Source organism: Perna viridis, chromosome 10 (genome assembly GCF_037379345.1).
Source record: "Perna viridis isolate PV_CMFRI_1.1 ecotype Kerala chromosome 10, ASM3737934v1, whole genome shotgun sequence".
NCBI lineage: Eukaryota > Metazoa > Mollusca > Bivalvia > Mytilida > Mytilidae > Perna > Perna viridis.
Genome location: NC_142454.1, coordinates 19,166,952 through 19,181,606, shown reverse-complemented (window position 1 = coordinate 19,181,606; position 14,655 = coordinate 19,166,952). Strand labels below are relative to the sequence as shown.

The following is a 14,655-nucleotide window of genomic DNA, read 5'->3' as shown; positions in this document are numbered from 1 at the left end:
ATACTACAACATCAACAGTTTTAATAGGATCTGTTTTCGTCTGAATGCCCAATATCTGTCAAGAATGGGGTTCTTCTCTGACCATTTATTTTGAATGTGTGTTGAATGTTCGAATAATGTTGGTAATGTATTGGTTTGTCAATTTCCTACCATGTTATTGAGGGAAAAAGTTCAATTGTGACCATAAATCAGTTTGTGAAAGCATATTGTCGAATAGATATAACATCTATTTGATCTTTCTGTTATTTTTGTTTAATTTTCCATGATATAGCTGATATTTGTAACGATTTGAGTAAGGCAATTCAAGATTATATAAAGAACATTTGAAAGGGAGTTTGGTGCTAGAGGGCGCTATATTTGTAAAATAAATGTAGACTAAAAATGCTTAAGCAATGTCTCAATTTAAATAATACATATATGTACTACTGAGACAACATGGCAATCAGTAAAATATGTTATCAATGTTTCACTATTTTTGTACTTTTCATCCTTTTTTATTATGCCTTTTGAAGGAGTTTGTCTGATTTAATTATAAACTTTAAACGAATCCTTCAACATAAAACCAGCACATAATATCTTTTAATCTGAATAACAAAATTCGGTCAGCGTATGTGTGAACTATGTTAGTACAGATAGGTGATTGTCAATTGTAATTAGTTTTAGTTTCCCTGAACTTTTGAATCGGGCACATATTTTTGTGCCGTACTTAATATTAGATTTCCTTAGGTAAACACCTTACGAAAACAAAAGCCAACCTTCTACAATAAATAAATAAAATAGGAAACTATTGCATTATTTGTTTCCATTGAAAATTACAAAAAAAAAAACAAAAACAAAAAACAAAAAACAAAAAAAACCCAAAAAAGGATAAGGTAAGTGAAAGACATGTTTGAATACAGATACGATTCAAAGAACGAAAGTAATTAAAAAGGAATAAAAAAAAACCAAATTGTCCAAGGTAGAAAAAGTTAAAAATCGGTACTATGTTTTTCTCTTAATCCTTTACGGACTAACTTTTGTGAAAGAATGAAAGGACAATATTAGGATAATCTACCTTAGTAAATTGTATTTCTTTCGATGTGGAAACGGTTAGAAGAATATCGCCTGTGATACAGGGGGATAGTAGTAAGGTGAAACACGAGAAGCACTCCACTGGAAGAATTAGTACTCCCCACACCCCTCCCAATTAAAAAAAACCAAACAAAAACAAAAACAAAACTAAACTAAAGCAAACAAAACAAAACAAAACAAAAAAACAAAAAATAAAACAAAACAATTAATAATGATAAAAAACAAAAGCTAAAAAGTGTACACACAAAAATAGTAATGAAAGGTGACTAATCCAAGACTTTTAAGCTGTTACATGTACTTATCAAAATGACGGCATATTGTATCAATTCAATTAAACTTAATTTAATTTCTGCCAATATAAGCAGGTCTACCAATGTTTTTTTTTTCCAGACAAATAGGCCACGTACTTCTTGTTTGTCTTGATACAATAGGGTTTTATGGTTGAAATGTCAAGTCGTCATGGCTTGCAGCAAATATTCCTGAAAAGACAAATATAATGCAACCAGGTGTTTTCCACAATGTGGCTGCATTTATGCATTGCGGTTCCATTTGTCTAAATGTTTCCATGTTATGGGTATGTGATCAGCAAAAAGGTTTTATTTGCTAAGTACTAAGTAAGGACATATTCTGTTAAGTGTTATGCAATATCCATACAGGGTTATTGACAGGTCCAAATTTGATATAAAGCAAACACACCAGTATAATCTTAACACAAAACTGTAGAACATGACTTTAAGTAAGTTTTTAAATTGCCAGATCAACGGATACCACCAAAAGACAAAAAGTTATGATTTTGTGTATTTTATTATGATTTCCAAATTTACGCTCGTCAGTGTGATTAAATTTAAAGCTGTAAACTCAACTGAAAATTTTCTAGTATTTCTTACTCAGTGTAAAAGCAATACATTTCATTCCTATTTATAACGTTATGTCTTCTTTAAAAAACAAACCACATTACCCCATCTCTGTAAACCCTAACACCCAAATTTTCAATAAAAAAGATTCACACATGGATGCTTCGGCAGTCGTTTTGCTCTATCAATCATCGAGCTCTTTTTGAAAAAATAAAACGACAATCACGAGTAAACTTTGACGGTTCGTTAAAAAGTTTCGGTAAACCAAAACTGGCTAAACAACTGGTTTATATTTGTAATGACAGTTTTATTTTGCGTTTAAAAATCAAATGTCATTTTTGTCTGATTAAATAGAATCAGATAAAGCATCTTATATTAATCTTATATCTTTGATCAAAAAGTAGAGATAAATAGTCTGGATGTTACACAGTAGCTTCATAAAGGTCATGCATTTGTATTTAGACTTAATGGGAACACTATTTTGTATGTATTTGCCGATGTATTTTGTTATTCAATTCAAGTACACGTATACAGTTGTCGTAAATAGCTGTTGCAACCATATTTGTATTTTAGTCAGCATTCTAGATAGGTCAGTCGAACTACAAGATTTTGGAATACAGCTTTCTCTTACAACATAAATGCATCTAGGCCTCTTCATTTAGTTGAAATAAATAACTTCTCAGTACAATACTAAAGCATCATATCTGGGCAACTGTTCAAAGTGTTTGGGCAAAGTGTTCAAGCTAGATTTTAAACCATGTTTCAGCACAGAAGGCTTTTTGTAAGTAATAAAACATACATCAATTTGCATTGTTTGACTCTTAGAGAAATGTTTAATTACCGCGAATTGACACTATGAAATATCGATATTAGTAATTGTTTTTGAATATCAAATCGTTTTTCCCAGCTTAAATCAGTATGTGTTAAAACGCCTTATTTCATTTTTAGCCCTAGCAAGAACAAACTAAAAAAGGCCCGCTACATTAGAACATGTACCTCCATCCTGAAAAACGGACAAACTGACAGGAATAAATTAATGCACCCCAGAATTTTAGTCGCAGGTGCATAAAAGTAATACATTCTATATTGTTAGTTTATTCTTATATGTTTAATGCCAATTTCAGGTTAGAAAGCAATGCCGAAATAAGGACTTAATCAACAAAATGTACTTATAGACATAGGTTTCAGATAACAAAAAAGGTATTGTAAGGTAGGTCAGTTTGCTTCATAAGGAATGAACTGATATAATAATACAACTTGCAGTTAATACTATGGTGTCTCAATAGAACCCATATGTTTTAGCCAAGAATAATTACTGGTGATTGTAGATGTCTATAGATAGACAATTGAGTTCCTCCTTATTTAAGCATCAATAGTACATTTTCTGAAGAATCGAATATTGATACATATATTTAAATGTTACAAATTTCGCATTACTGCATTTCTTCATCTCATCTGCGAATGCAGGCCTCATAATCATTTCCTGTTTCACTAATAATAATTCTGCTTTACAATATTTAGAATATGTTTTGGGTTCGTTTTTTTTACAAAGTATGAAGGTTCTCTGCCAAATGCATTGTATTTGTATAATGCTTTTGAGTCCAACTGAGCATGGAAAAACTTGTATAAACAGTTAAAAAATCATTGGTTATGATGCTATCATATTCCGTTGACAATCTATCTTTAGGAGTTCCCAGTAGATATTTCGAATTTTGCAGGATCCACATCAAAATGATACCACTTTGTGTCTTTGGAAGTATGGAAACCTTCTTTGATAGCTGTTAAGATAAAAGTTAATGCGCTAAGCGTTAATGGTCGTATTATCAACTGGTTTCAGTATACTTTAGCCACAAAAAATCATCAATATCCGATTAAGCATGTAAAATCTGGAGCTTAAAAAAATCATGTCAGCTTCATTCTCTTATACTTGGTAAATGAAATTGAGAACCACTCCACTCAAGAAACATCAGCTAACTTCGATGATTAAATACAAATCGAATTTTAGCTTTTTCCAAGAAAGGGATGCTAAAACAAGCCGCCCAAATGTTTACGAAAATAACGTATCAGCTTTTTAATACCGAACAATTCGACACAAAAACATTTCGGACCATGACAAACACAGTTCCTTACCAAAGCCGGACATATCGGCTCATACATACGTCAGACCTTTACAATATGAGAATGCATAAGGACAATGAAGACCGTATATCGTAAAACATTTTACCGTTTTGGAAGATAATAATAGCAGGGCTGACAAAAACTATGAAAGGACTTAGGTGTTTTAATTCATATGGTTTTCGTTTCGTTTAAACTTTCACATTGCTAATTAGTTTCGAAAAAAATGGTGTTGTACATTTTGCAGATTCAGCTATGTTCATTGTTAATTGTATTTATTTCAAGTTTTAAAATCCAAAACTAGACATATGATCCCAGTCTTCGTTTCTAGATACAAAAAAGAAACAAAAACATGATAGTACGGATTAGTGGCTGTAAACTAATTCTTCCTTAGAGAGTTTGGTAGTACCACAATTCGTGTTCCAGAATTTTTCTACCTAAAAAACATTAAATATTCATACATTCGAACCTCGTTAAGTCGAAGTCGAAGGGACCATGCAAAAATGATATCCGAGATTCGAGTAATTCGAGGTCGAAAATAAACCGGAAATACTAATAGTTTGGTCCATGATTGTTTCTGTATTTACATCATTTGTTGTACTTGTACATGTACAAAAATGTACCTCACTTTACACGGTACTTCGTAATGTTATGCGTTTCATATAGGAAGATATTTTTGTATGTTGTATATCATTTTTGAAATTCTGAACGGCACCGAATGTTTTAGTGAGATGTTTTCTATATCAAAAACTTCATAGTTCATATAAACATGCTGCTTTGTTTGATTCATAATCAGGAGTATAGTCAAACCATGTGCTCTAAAATATTACGATAAAATTTCAAATTCACTAGCGAAACGAATGTAGTCGTTGAAATAGCCTTACTATCGTCTGTTTGATGTTTCATTAAATAGTCAGATACCATTACATTTCATCTGTATTTTTTTTATTTCAAAATATCAAAATATGCGACATCACTGTTAGTGTAAATACCGACGTGTTATTAATAAAATTCGTGTCTTTAAACAACACACGCAATTTCAAATTAATTAAATAAAAAAATCAAACCATAATTAGTGTCAACACATTAATTTTAAAAGCCACGCAAATTGTTGTTAAAACACACTTCCATTATGGTTTGTAATAAAGCAATCAGTTAACTGACTAATTAGTTGACTTCGAGACATCAGGGTTAATTAACATCGAAGTCCGATCGAGGGGACTGATTGATTACCTCGAGTTATCCGAGGTTTCGATTAATCCAAGTTCGAGTCATCCGAGCTAAAATTGTACTGGAGTAAAGGGAATTTTGCTGGGACTTTGTAATTAGTTCGAGTTATCCGAGTTCGACACATCGAGGTTCGACAACATAATGTTGTTTTGTTTTGTATTTGAACAGCGGTGTAGTTTTCATGTATAGTAAACAATGTTTAGCTACATCGGAATCTTTGAAAATTTGTGTGACATTGACACACTTTGACTTATTTAGATCTCCCATTTGAAGCTTCACAGCTTTAAAGCGTTCTGGCGGGAAATCAAGGTCTCTGTGTTTCTATTTTTATCGATTTTCTAGCAAATCACACTTCAAAATCCATAAGAATTTTAAAGTATAAGCTTCATTTTAGAGCTTGGTTTATGATGTTATCAGTAAGCAAATACTTAATGGATGAATTCGTTTTCCACGATATTTAAATCTCGTGAAATGACATGACTTGTAGGTCTATATTTGAATTGTGGCAAGACAGTGAGACGGTTTAACCTTTAATCACTGAAATATTCTGATGCAATTGTTAAAGAACAAAAATAGAAATAATCGGTACAGACTTGTCTTTGAATATGGAGAGTGTTAGCCAATTTGATTTCAAGTATACCATTGTTGACAAACGAGGCTGATAGAAATTAAAAATTCTTAATCTTTTACACAAATTGCCTAAAAGAACCTATGATGACTTATATCCAGTATAATGGCTACAAGTCTATCTGATGTGGCTCAGAATTTAAAGACTTGCTGTGTAAATATTGTAGTGAAGTAAGAGGTAAAAAAGTCAAAGCCTATTAACAACCAGTTTATCCTGAATAAAACATGTTAAATTGACCTTATGAACTTATTATATACTTAAAAGAAGTTATCCAATAGTATTCGTAAATGATTATTCTGGTAAACTATTCAATTTGCATTATATGTTTTGTTAAATATCAAAGGTTGGGGGGGGGAGCATATATTTTTAAAGTTTAAAATAACGCATATGAGGAATTCAAAAGTAGTTTTAATGAATTGGAATAAACGAAAACAAAGCTAAACACAAAAAAGTATAAAAGAAAATAACCAAACATATAAAACAAAAACAACACCGAAAGAATGACTGTTACCTTTTAAATGTATTGCCGGCAAAATTATTGTTCAAATTGAAATTTCAAATAGAATATCTGATTTATTTTGAACAGACAACACAAGTTAATGGATAGTTGTTAATGTAAGGAAGGCATTCAAGAGCTCCACAGAAACCAATAACAGGATGGAACAGTTTGCCATTATGATTTTGACCTCCCCCAGTTATGAATTGAGGTTCAATATGCATGCAAACATACGATGCTGCTGATTTAACTGCGTAGTCGTGGGCAGCTAAATATCCATGATATTCCATTTATAATCCGCTGTAGCATTTATTTTTCCCAAGCATCATTAGCACAGTTGAAGCACTCTTAGTTCTACATACAGAACAGGTGACATCGTTGCTATCTCCATCTGATACAAAAAAGTTTGTGCCAAATTCACCTCCATACATTCTGCTATGTTGTCCAGAATAAGTTGTTTTCGAGCAATTTGGGTCAGGTGGTAGACAGACGTATTCTGCCGCTGCTCTAGAATGATCGTACCAACTTCCACCAGAATAACCTTAAATAGTTCATCAATAGTTAATCACAATGGTTGTCCCGTTTAAACAACAACAAAAAAAAAACAAAAGAATAAACAAACAAACAAACAAACAAAACAGACACAAAAACAAAAGCAAAAGCAAAAAACAAACAAATAAAAACGTATGTGATTTCGGTGGTTGTCTGTGCCCATGGACTGCAAGAAGTTGTAGTTCAGTTCAAGTCAAAGAAGTTGATTCAACTGATTGCGTTTCATGTTATTGTTTTGAATATAAATAGTGAGACTCATAAAAAAAGTAAAATTCGAAATACTAAGTCTGAGTGGTAGACTCGAGAGTCTTGAAGGTATCAAGTCTTGGTATCACAAGTATTCTCACCTTTAAATCTACGAATAATCTACCATCTACCTAGGAATCGATTAAAATGTTATAAACCTATAAGAAAGCATACTGAGAAAAAAATTCGGTCAACTAATCCCTAATAAATTTAGTGCCTTAAACAAACTGGGTGTGTAGGAAAGTAAATAGTCTGTAAACAAAACCAACATATTTATGATATTGGAAGGCCACAATTGGGAAAGTACATATAACACATTAGCACTCTTGCTGCGCACGTTACAAAATATTTTTTTTAGCGTACCTTCGTGACCGTGCTGGTGAATAATGACAAATGGAGCAGTTGTTTGCAACATTTACACCTTTTGTCACCACTGGATCTACTCTCGTGTGGAGTTAAGATGGGTTTAGATATTTCAGCCCTTACTAGGAGACTACGCAAACTGTATGGCTGTCTAAAAGCAGTCATAGGTGGTTCAGGAATGACTTTGCAAAGCGTTTTTCTCTATAGAGACCCAGTGCCCACAAAGCAGTAGTATGGCTGTTTTAAAGCAAGGGTAGTATTTTAGAAACAAGGAGTTCTTTTTTTTCATGTTTTCTTTGCCTTGTACGTGCTGTAACAGGCTACTTAAGTGCCTTAGCCTTTGGACTTGACTGAATATTATACTCCTAGTCAGGGGAGATGGATGACAGCTTTTGAGCATAAGTTATAGGACTGCTCATAATTTGACAAAGTGCTAGATGTATCAAGAAATGTGATGCTGGTAGCACATTTTAGAAAGTGAACTTGATTGAGTGGTGTTGATTGTAGGCAGGTGTGATTCAATTTTTCAGTTCTGCTTCGTCAAGTGTCCAATTCATGTCAATAAACCTATACGAGGACAACGGTTTTCTGTAGAGGTTCAAGCATTTTTTTTCACATTTAAATGTTGGCATAACATGGAGCCATTTTGGAACCCATAGCTGTTTCATTTATTTGTAAATAATGGTCTCCATTAAAAGTAAGGTTGTTCTTTTTTAAAAACATCCTGAGCAAAGTGACCAAGCAGTCAATGGTCGGAACTTTGACCTCCCTAGGATCCGATACTTCCCAACAAGTCTCGATACCATCAGAGTGAGAAATGTTGATATAGAGAGATGTGACGTCCATAGTGACTAGGGCGGTGTTTGGTGGAAGAGGATTCAGAGCCTGCATCTTCTGTAAGTAGTGTCAGTCGTATCTTTTATAAATGATGAAAGTTTTTCATTGTGTAAGCATAGATAGAGATAAAAAAAATCCTAAATTTACTCTGTAGGATGGCCGTTAGCAGAAACTATAGGTCTACCTTCGTCGTTGACTTTATGAATGTTGAGAAGAATGTAGAATCGACCATGTTTAGGATTTTCAGGTTTGTGATATTCAAGAGTTTTAATGTCAATGTGGTCGTGTTCGTACATTTTGTTTAACTCAGTTTTTATTTCGTCCGCGAAGGATTTAGTAGGGTCCGTGGTTAATTTGATATAAAAACGGTCGTCTTAAAGTTGACGCTCGGCCTCATCAATGTATGTTCTTGTGTTACATTTCACACAAGTTCAAGACCAGCCGAAAACGTGTCTCTACAACACAATGTTTACTGTTGACAGTTTAATACGTTTCAGGTAGTGTGTTGTTTTCATTTACCATTTACTTTCATACACACTCAGGTTGTTTAAGGCACTGATGAAGGTCATTGGTTGGCTGAAAATTTTGTTCATTACATGTTTATTTATTATAAAGTATTAACTTTTTTATTGGTATCGTTGTGCAATGCTCTATACCTATTTTTTTTGTTTCTTTGTGCATCTGATCGCCAGATCCTCAATTACCGCTAGATAGATGACGTATTATCGTTAAACAATCATAGTTTCGGGGATTAAAACATCGCATTTACCCCAAATAACGCGAGATAATGATTACTACATTTACAAACACTGTGAAGTCAGCCTTATATCTTGAATTTTATAAGCCATTCGGGGATTTTTATAGAAAAGTTGAGGAAGAGTACCTTGTCCAAGTTCCAAGTTTTTAGTGAATTCTGAGTTGGTCGTGTATTGCTATTGCTTTGAATATGTTATTTTGGTTATTTTATTTTCTTTGTTGTGTGTTTTCCTTGTTTTATCTTTGTTTATGAAATACGTTCTTTTGATAATCGCTAGAATCTTGGTTCCTATAATTACTCTTTGAAAAATAGTGATCTTCTAAACAGAATCTACAACTTAAATACTTTTGATACGCATGTGGAAAATATGATGAAGGCGACTATTGCAGAAAATCTCTTATATTCAAAAGTTATTAACGGTACCATTCATCTTGAAAGGAGTGGTGAAAATCAGATACCAGCTTTCATCTTACTGTCAATGTCATTGATGTAGTAAAAACCCGCGTGACAGTACAATGATAATAAGTTGTCGCAATACTGACTTTATAACTACTAACTAAATTATAAGCATGTTGTAACTAAGAGTTGAAATATATGTTAATGTTAAATTTGGCACAACGTAAAAACATCAAGTTCCTGAACAAATAAAAATCGGATCGATGACCCAACATTTGCATTAACAATAATTACATAGATAATTACAATATAATTATAATTATAATAATAATTAATGACAACCGACAACCAAATTATCATAATTAATAACTTGAAATTATAATTATATACGTCCAGTAATAATATTATTTGACAATAAAACAATATCAACATGTATAGTATTTCAATATGTCTTGTTTCAGACATTTCACCTCGCAAAGAGAAGTAATTAGTCTTTTTGGCAATAGTGACCATAAACACGTCAATGTCTTTTGCATTTAACTTCACATATTGTATAATATCTGTGTTCAACAAGGACATTTCTGAACACTTAACAGATTGACTGTCCAGAAAGGTATTTAGATGAAAATATTTTTACTTTTATGGTGCTGTTTGTTCTGATATCAAATTGGATAATGCCGAAAAATCACCGCGTTTCAACTGTCACAGTTTTTAGACTCTGGTATACAAATATGATAGTTTGCTTCGTTAGTTATCTCAAGTAAGTGCATGCTTATACATCTGAAAAAGCAGTCAGTTATCTCAAATAGAAGCATGCTTAAACATCTGGAAAAGCAGTCAGTAATCTCAAATAAAAGCATGCTTGTACGTCTATAAAACTAAACCAATGAGACTGACTAATTTTTACAATTATGTATACATTTTAGTTTTCAGATTTCTACCAGGTTTTGTTTGTTGTTTCAGTGTGTGTCAATACTAGATAAAATCTATCTGTGTCTATTAAGTTATTAAGTTTTATAATTAAGACAAATTGTTTAGCACAAATATCTTATTTGAGAGTAAGTATATCAGTAATAATCACAATCATAATTGCCTGTCAACTTGTGTCCTGATGAATCTTTCATTTGTATAATAATTCTATAGAATTGCGGCTTACACTTCAAACCTGTCTGTTTTGTAACAATAATTTGTAGGACAATATGTCCTCGTAACAATTAAATTCATCACAAGGCCTTAACATGATCATTGTCTGGCCCTGGATATTTTGAAACAAACAATACTAATTTAAACTTTCCAAATATAACTGTAACGTATTTGTCCAAATATATGCGCCTTTAAATTAAACTTTGTCCACTCTGCCACATCTTTTCCAAGCTCTGAGAACCTTTTGATTTTTTGGAGCACACTCTGGATGCCGCAGACAGATATTTCTGATATTTCAAGAAGAAACTTCCAATTTCGGGACAAACGTGTTTGATATTACTCGGCACCCCATGGTATATCGATATATCCTTTCCAGTATATCTTAAACAAAAACAGTGGGAGGGGGGGATGCAGCGGTTCATCGAAGAGGAATTGAACACCCATTGCTAGTAGTTTTTACTTTTTTTTATTTATTTCATGACATACATTTTTCCTGCTACAGTATTATTTCAGTTTGATATTTCTTTGTTTTTTTTTCGTAACAAATGTTATATCCTTACATATAATCTCACTTTACAAAATCTATATGCAAAATGGTTATCTGTTTTATTATTATATGTTATCTAATTTATCGAAATATTGAATCTAGTTAAGGTTATAAAATGGCAAATCACCCGCGATACTTAATACAAACTGTACAAAATTTGTTAAATCAAAATTGCCAATAAAATAATACAAAGTCAGATGAATTGCTGATGTTGCCTTGCCTAAATGAAGTGTAAATCTTCTAAATCATAAACGAACATTTTCTTTTAAATAAACCAGTTCAGGTCATGCTGAATTTACGTTCATAAAAAATATATCATTTACATCAATATACAGGTTTAACCGAATTGTTAGATTAATACTAGTCCATTGACAAAAGTAAAAGGACCGATAAATGCACTAGATCTAGTCATGACAAGAGCAGTTTTCAACACAGAATGGTTGATATGAGCGCAATTGATTTTTGGCTTGACCGTTAAGGTCATTTTTGATTAACGTCAACTCATACAAATAACCTTTGTTTGATGTTCGTCAAAGCCACTTTATTCTACGTTTGTTAATGCAATTGATGTTTACTTTCTTGTATTCGGTAAGCGGATGTTTCTATTTCTAAGAGTAATTTCTCAAAACCCATCACAACAATTATTTTCTGTTTACGTTTGCTAACCGGGAAATGAATTAAATCCACTACTCACGATCATATATGTTTATAGCGAGAATAAAAGTCAAATATTGGTCATGCATTGATCTCCAGCTTAATTGATATTAAAGATCAAACTTTGAATGTGTATATAGAAATGAGACGTTTCATGAGAAAATGGTATATAAATTTGATAAACATTTAGGTTAAAGACCACCAATTCAACCAATGAGCATTTGGAACGTACGCAAAAATAGTCCTACGCAGAAATTACCCCTGTTCCTCATAGTGCTGTGAAAAAAGTTCTCATCTTATTTTAAAAATTTAAACAGTTTCTGAAAGGAAAAATATTTCTGTACATTTTATAGGTGCATTTTGCTTCTTGTGATGTGAAGCCTAATCTCCATAATGATTTTTAAATATACCCCTATCTTGTGAAAACACTGGGATTTCCCATGCTATTTATAGACCCTTCACTTCCGGTGACCAGTACTGCACTGCAAGTCTGCTAACCCCACATGCCATTCTGAGGATTGTGAGCTGACATATGTAGAATCATGCTGATATATAGTCCTCTGTAGGTTAAAGTTAAGGTAAAGTCCAGAGAAGCCATTGAATATTGTGAAATTAGCATAGAAGCCTATGGAAAGTGGAATTAGTGGTTTTTAGCCTTTAACTATATACTCTGCAATCAATAAATTAAGCATTTTCAAATCAAAGCCAAAAATTACGTTTGTACACGTGTATACTCTGACTTCTGTTAATTAAACATGGCTAGAATATATAGTAGCAACTCATTCGTTGTACCTGTGTATAATGTATAACAACAACAACAACAACAACAAAAACAAAACAAGAAAAAAATAAAAACAACAATAATGATATAAATTCATGTAGACTGCAAGATGGTTATCCTGTAAATATAAAGAAATGTTTACTTCCCAAAAGCACCTTAGCTCCGTGTTAATGGAAAGCTCAAGTTTTCGCGATATTGTCTATGTATACAGATGTGTTTTTGTGTTAGATGACCCGTTCTGTGTCTCTTGTGTCTTTGATGTTTCGGATTTACTATTATGCCTTGCTTCTTTGTTCGACACCTTTGTATAGTATTTCTCTTTCATTTCTCATACAGTTTATATTTTTTTTTTAAAGTTTTGATTTTACGTTTAAGCTTGTATGAGTTTTTTTCCTTCAAAACTAGGCGAAGCGTTTAAACGCATAAAATCAGAATATAATCTTTTGATATAACATTAAGTACAAATCGTAAAATTCATCGACCGCATTCACATATAGGGATGTCCTTAATGACTTAGTCGTGCTCCAGACTTCGAAGAGGCATTCAGTTTTAAGTAATAAAAAGAGATAAACAAGTACAAATGTCATGCACCATCCTTTAGACAAATCAAAAGACCTTAGTTGGAGGCCTTAAGTGCATTATATAGAGATTATAAGTTAGGTTTCCATAAGTAATATTATTAGGGTTCATTTACCACATCTAAAATAGGTAAATAATTGACTTACTCAGTATCAACGATTATTCATTAATTTGAATTTTACTTACCAATGTTCACTGGGCAGCGTGCTATCTTCGACTTTGGTGTCGTGGGTTCAATCCTTAACCGAATTACGTCTACTTTAAACCTGTTTGTCACTGCTTCTCTGCCAAGCGTATGGTATTGTAGGAAATAATGAGACGTGTGGTGGGCTTGGAGTCCGAATAATATGTCAAAGTAGAATAGCACGCCTACCTAGGGCAGTTGCTTTGTGACCTAGCTCATTAAAGATTCGACTCAGCAGGGTCTGTTTGATCACTTATTCGTTCTCGTCCTGAAATGAATTAACAACTATTTTACACTTACCTTGCCGCTCACCAAATCAATATTCTCATGACATCTGGAAAGAGGCGATTGTTAATTCGTTTCTTGTTTCAATTGAGTTGTATAAGTAGATTTTGTTTATTTTCTTTTGTTTTTTTTTTAGGATTTCCCGCTATGAAGGGTTTGTTGAAAGAGTAATAATGGGAACCAAGGTTATAGCAGTAATCAAAAGAATGTAATCCAGGGACAAAGACCAGACATGGAAAACAGACACACACAACAAAAAAAAAAACATAAAGTAACTAAAATCATACATACAAAGTAAAAAAAGCAAATGAGCAACTCGGACTCCATTGGAGCATTGATCAGGTGCACTGGTAGGGTAAGAGTGCTCTGCTTTTCTATAAACACCCACCGAGTTGCTCACAAAAAGTCAAGTCCGTGGTAGACGAAAGAGGAAAGGAAAACTATGACACGTTGAACAAATCAGTTTTCAAGGCGCAGATGGATACATCATAACGATCCATGATGACGGCTTTAAAACTTCTGTGGTGATGACTTCAATCTTGTAGCAATAAATAACCCTATTCCAGGAGCCTTAGTGTAAGAAGTCTAGAACACTCCATACGCAACTGCTGAAGAGATTCAGCCACAGATGAAAGGAAAGTTGACAATTTTGAATGAAACGTCATCACGTTTGTCGTAAAGTTTGGTCAATAGTTTTCCTTTACCATCAAAAAATGAGGCTGACCTCACAGTGTCTGTAGTATCCTTTATTTCAAGTTCTTTGGAGTAGATGCGATGTATCAAATCCCAAAAAATTAGAATTGTTTAAAGATAATACGTCATCTATATAGCGGAAACTGAGATTAAAGGATCTAGCTAAACGATATTCTTTCTTGCGGATCAGATCAGCTATAAAGTCAGCCTCATAAGAGTGAAAGAACAGGTCAGCAAGTAGTAG

At 32.9% G+C, this 14,655-nt stretch overlaps 1 pseudogene; it reads right to left on the bottom strand.

Annotated features, from left to right (window-relative positions):
• Positions 1-6,419: 6,419 nt before the first annotated feature.
• Positions 6,420-8,688, bottom strand: LOC148604841 (uncharacterized; annotated as a pseudogene).
• Between the last annotated feature and the right edge of the window lie 5,967 nt (positions 8,689-14,655).